Source organism: Ananas comosus, linkage group 4, assembly GCF_001540865.1.
Source record: "Ananas comosus cultivar F153 linkage group 4, ASM154086v1, whole genome shotgun sequence".
Lineage (NCBI taxonomy): Eukaryota > Viridiplantae > Streptophyta > Magnoliopsida > Poales > Bromeliaceae > Ananas > Ananas comosus.
The window spans coordinates 9096488-9102487 of NC_033624.1; the positions used below are offsets into that span (position 1 = coordinate 9096488).

The 6000-nt window shown below is 45.2% G+C and overlaps 1 long non-coding RNA gene across 1 annotated transcript; it reads right to left on the bottom strand.

Annotated features, from left to right (window-relative positions):
• LOC109708636 lies at positions 4131 to 5013 on the bottom strand. The gene is made up of 3 exons (XR_002215803.1): positions 4992 to 5013; positions 4247 to 4313; positions 4131 to 4149 (listed from the first exon to the last, which is right to left on the bottom strand). It is a non-coding gene; the product is annotated as an uncharacterized LOC109708636 (long non-coding RNA).

Sequence of the window (6000 nt, forward strand, 5' to 3'; positions counted from 1 at the left end):
ACAAACAACACCGGGACTCCCCAGGGAGATACACTCGGTCGAATAAAACCCTTATCTAACAAATCTTGCAATTGTGCCTTCAGCTCTTTCAACTCAGCGGGTGCCATCCTATAGGGTGCTTTTGAGATAGGGGTAGTCCCAGGGACAAGATCAATAACAAACTCAACTTTCCTATCAGGTGGCATACCCGGCAACTCAGCTGGAAACACATTCCCGAATTCTCGCACAACTGGGATATCTTCAATCTTGACGGCTTCTACGTTACTTACAGAAATACTAGCCAAATAGGCTACACAACCCCTCCGAATCAATTGTTGCGCTCGCGAAGAGCTAATAGTCATTGCGAACAATGAACTCTGACACCCTTTATAAACAAACTCTTGCTGACCCGGTTCCCTAAAGGTCACCGTTCTGTTCGTGCAATCAATAGTGGCATAATACTGAGTCAACCAATCCATACCCAATACTACATCAAACTCCCCTAATTTGTGTAGTGCCAAAAGATCCACTGGCATAATCCAGTCGCCTACCCGAACAGGGCAGCGAGGGCAAAACTCACGAACATCTAGGGTATGGTCGGGTACGATCACTCGTCCCAGATGCAAAGTAGGTACTACTTGAATGCTATGCAACTCGGCGAACTGCCGATCAATAAAAGAATGCGAAGCACCAGTATCAAATAATGCACGAACACGAATATATAAAGCATAATGATACCTGCTACGACCTCCTCTGCTGCTGCGGCCTCCTCAGTCTGGGCGGCATACATACGCCTACTCGAACCCTGCCGAGAACTCTCAGACGGCCACTGTCCCGGTGATCGTCTATATTGAGATGGTGCTGACGGGGTCCCCTGGCTCGGAGCTGAAGATGCAGGTGTTGATGCTGATGAGGGTGCAGGTGAAGAACCTCTCGGGCACTCTGAGCGAAAGTGGCCCTCCTGGCCGCAGAGAAAACACCTGCCCCCACGTTGTGGACACTGTGGTGAAAAATGAGGCCCACCACAAATGACACAACGTGGCTGTCGACGACGCTCAGGTGCTCCACGGGGTGCTAAAGAACCTTGACCTCTCGACTGACCCGGCTGGCCCCTCGGATACTTGGGCGGTCTCCTGAAGGGTTGCTGACCATTGCTCTCAGCTGCTGGCCTTTTTCCTTTATTTCGATCAACAGCATCTCTTTCCTTCATAATTCCAGCCCCCTTCTCCATAATAAAAGCCTGGTTCACTACTTCCCTGTAAGTGGAACGGTTTGACGCCTGGACCAATCTGAAAATCGCAGGCCGCAAACCTACCTGGAAAATCTGAGCCTTGTCCTCATCATCTCTGACCACAAAAGGAACACAGTGCAGTAAACGGGAAAACTCTCGCTCATACTCAGCTACTGTCCTGTCCCCCTGCCTCAGATTTCTCAAATCCCTTTCCATTTGCCTCTTTACACACTGCGGAAAATAGGTTGTCAATAATAATTCCTTGAACCTGTTCCACGTGATAGCGGACAAATCAGTACGGGGATCCTCACGAATGTCCACCCACCACCTGTAAGCCTCGCCGTCAAGGTGGTGTGTCACAAACCAAACCCAATATCGCTCCTCGACGAACGTATCATAGAATAGCTTCTCCATATGCATTAGCCATTTCTCGACCACCCAATGATCAGCTTTTTCTCCGTCAAAAAAACGAGGGTTGCAACGACGGAATTCATTCAATTGTTCCATCATCCGCTCTCGCTCCTCAGCCCCCACCATCTCTGGTAACACTGTCCCTGATGCCGCTACATGTACTGGTGGTGGTACTACTGTCTCCTGTCGGGTCTCTACCCTCGGAGCTACTAGGGGTGTATCTGGGACTGGTGACTGTGCTCTCACTATCGCATCCCTGTCTGGTACTGTGGGTATAGGATCAGGAATCTCTCTGTCGGTCGTCTGCCGCAATAGTAAATCCTCTAACCTCTTCATCCTGTCCTCCTGCCGACGCGTGGCATCCATCTGCTGTCGCACTGCCGCAGCCTGTTGAGCAACCAAATCCGTCAGCTTCGCAAGCTGATCCTGTAACTCATGGATCCCACTAGATCCAGAAGTAACGGAGGTCCCCACTTCCTCTGCATCCGCCGCCTTAGCAGCCCCGGCGGCTTGCGAACGAGTCAAAGGCATCTTGAGCTGCAGCACAAAAACAACTATAGATTAATAAAACCTATACTATTGAACCTTTACTTCATGTATAAACCAACTAATTAAGCGAAAGTAATGAAATGTAACGCGTACTAACTTCCGATGTCACGTTGTCGGCCGCCAACGTGGCCCTTTGCAAAGTTAGTAATTGCACATTCCGATCAAACTCCTACCATTCGAAGTTTATAAATTACCCAATCGAAATACTTTCGCTAACAACAAACTCAACTTGACCTCGTCTCCCACGAGCCTATCCTTATAGTCAAACCAGCCTAAGATTTGCTAGGTCTACTAAGACTCAACCCTAGGCTCTGATACCACTATAATTTGTCATGCCTGGGTACCAGCGGAAGCATATCCGGTACGTGCACAGACCCGCCATACACCTGCAGTATATAAGGCGTCTACAAGAAACAAGTCGATAGGAGTAAATACATAACATAATCCTATCCTGATATCAGAGTATAGTAAAAGTCACAAAGACTATCAACAAAAGAACGAGAGTGACCAACTCAAAATATAAGTACAAAAGAAAGTACTAAAACTGCCACATCTGGATCCAAAACATATATACAACACAGGGTACACAAAATATCTGTACAATGGTAGTCTCTCTATAAACTGGACATCACCCTCGGCCGTAACCCGAGTATCAAGGTGATCGACTAGCACGCTCCTAGCAATGTCTAGCTAGACGCGACTCCCTTGCCACGGTCCCTAGCCTCTACTGTAGATGGCTCTGTAAAAACAACAATAAAAAGGGCGTGAGAACTATTAACAATAGTTCCCAGTGGGTAAGCCGCCAGCCTCGGCGAATTACACCACTAGGCTCATGATGTACTAAATGAAAGTAAAAGCGATAATTACATGATATATATATGCAATGCTAACAGGCAATAGGCATGTAATCACATGTAATCATGATTTCTGCAGTAATGAATCAGTTGAGTAATAGAAGCATAGCAACTACTATAAACACAAGCATGAACATGGATGTGTAAGTAAATACTGTACACTATAACTGATGAGCATTCATTACTGTCCTTTGTCATTTAGTACTTTCTTTTCATTCATAAGAATCTACCCAAGGTAGTCCATCTTGCGCCGCGCCTAATGGCCCCGTGGTAGTATACACTCCCCACGGCAATCCACTTCGGCACCCAATCCCGCACGGGCGAGCAACTGTCGCGTAGGCCAACTTCGGAGTGCCGGTTTGTAGGGAACGACCCTCACAAGCGTGTGCGAATGAGCACGATGGCAAGCAAGCATATTCCATTGTCCACATGTCTCAATTATCATGTTTTCATTTGTAATGTTCTCAGTCTCGATCCTTGATCGGAAATTTCAATATCACAAATAGTAATAACAACTAGAATCCACTAGTTTAGTAAGCATGCAAGAGTAATGCTCATTTACACCTGGCATTAGAATCTTTTCACTATCATGGCACTACCAATATAGTCACAAAGCATGTCATAGTTCTCTACTTTATAAGTGCATCCTATACTTGCGCATAAGGTATTCAACTGAATTGAATATAAATATAAATACTTTCATGTATATACGTTCTCTACTTTATAGAGATTTCATTCTACTTAAGCATCAAATATTACGGTGCCATGTTCCAAATTCTCTATCAATCACATAATCACTAAATGCACCTATGCGATAATTCTTTAGGTACATATAGAACATAGGAGAGCTTCACTTGCTTTTGTTAGGTCAAACCCACCTATCACTAAGCTCAAAACAGCCCAACAGAAGTTCCAAACATAGCTCAAACGATCTCCGGACCTGCTGAAAACAAAGCATCAAAACTGCGTCGAAACGATTACTTAATAATCCAATTTCGGCTCCAATCGGACATAGTACAAAGTAATAACTTAATTCCCTGCTTCGGCTAGCTTAATACCTCAAGAAGAGTCTCCAAGAGCTCTCTCAAGTCAACTAAAACGATCCAAGGCTCGATCGTACTCTCGCTGCGAACAACATCGCAACGGCATCAATGTAGTCGATTATAGGCTAATACAATCGAATTCTAGCGAAATTAAATTTCTAGCTGGAATTCCTGCTTACCCCTTGTTAGAACACCTTTTAATTCAGTCCCCAAAGTCACCAATTAAGCTTAATTTGGTTCAACAACCTGCTGCGAACAGAACAATTTCCAAACTGCATTAGTTATGCAATTAAACTTCATATAGCTCCAACTAGCTTCATAATGAACTAATTATCTCTATTAACCTTCAAAGAAGCTTATCCCTGATCTAAGGAGGTTAATTCACAGCTAATTCATTCATCTTTAATTGCTGAAATCTCAGTTTAAAGCAGTTGGAAGCAAAAACCTGAAATCAATACCCAAATCGACTAATAGAGCGCCGATAACGGGAAAATCTCGTTCGTCGTCTCAGTCGACGACGCCCTGTCGTCCCAATAAAACCTGAAAAGTGGAGAACAAGAATAGATAAAGTCAGGTCGTGCTGGTCCCTACGAACGACCTCACACGATCTCGACTCCCCTCGACGGAACGTGGAAAGAGAGAGAGAGAGAGAGAGAGAGAGATCCTAGAAAGAGAGAGATGTTCCTAAGTTGCTAAAGCGAGCAAAAGCAGCGTAGCGCGCAAGAAGCGACCACCGCTCGCAGCGTCTCGGATGCACCAGCACACCCCCTCACAAAACCTTCTTAAAAGCGTTGGGACCTGGTCACTCCACGACCAACCTTCGAACTCTTCCATTCGCTGAGNAAACAGTTGGAAGCAAAAACCTGAAATCAATACCCAAATCGACTAATAGAGCGCTGATAACGGGAAAATCGAGTCGCTTACCTTCTCAAGCTTCCAACCAGCACCTCACTGGTCCAGGGCTACGAAAATTCTTCCAAAACACTCCCCCACATGACCACGTAGGCTCTGCGACGCTCGCCACCAGCGAAGAACGCGCGATGCGACGAAAACGAGCGAAATCGTCGAATCCTTGTAGAGAGAGAAAGATCCTAGAGAGAGAGAGAGAGAGAAAGGTGCAGGGTAGCTCCCCTGAGCTCTAGCACACTCCAGCAAGCATCCCTGGTCGTGCTGGGCTGAAATAGATAAGAACAAGAGGTGAAAAGTCCAAAATAACCCTGCTGTCCCGTAGTAGCTGACTCTGCTGCTTGCTGTACCGGTACAGCATTATGCTTGTACCGGTACACCAATGCAGAAAATGCCAATTTCGCGATTTGAATGCACTTTCTCACTTCTAGCTTTCCAATCATCCTCTAACTTGACCAAAAACTTGTCCAAGCCTTTTAGAATATGTAGGATAGATCCACATATCGTTCCTCACACTCGAATTTCGCAATTTGCAAAAATTCAGTGTATTACAATAATGCTAATGACTCAAGTGAAAACAAAGTGGAGTGTAAAGAACACGAATGCTAGAGATAGCCAAAAGTAAAGACATGTACAGAACATGATTGCTAGAGTAGCAACATAAAGTGACGTAAAGAACACTAGAGTTAGTGTAAAGTCAAGATTGAACATATAATCCTTTGAGTTAAGGATTCGATCATACTTGCTATGAGTTCCGTGCTCGAGGGCGGTCGCTCCCCCTCGGGCGATGCGCTCCGGAGTTATGCATCACGGGTTGGAGTAAACCCGAAGGACGGTCCTAGCGGGTGAGTTCCTACGATGATGGACTTAATGTGAAGCAAGTTAATATGGCGAAACCCCCGGGTTAGCCTTCAGATTAAAGAACAAAGAGTAAAGAACAGAGAACAAAGAACAAAGTGTAAAGTGTAAAGAATGAAAAAACTTGCATAATTTGCATATGTTTAATGTTGAGCATATTTCCTGCTTA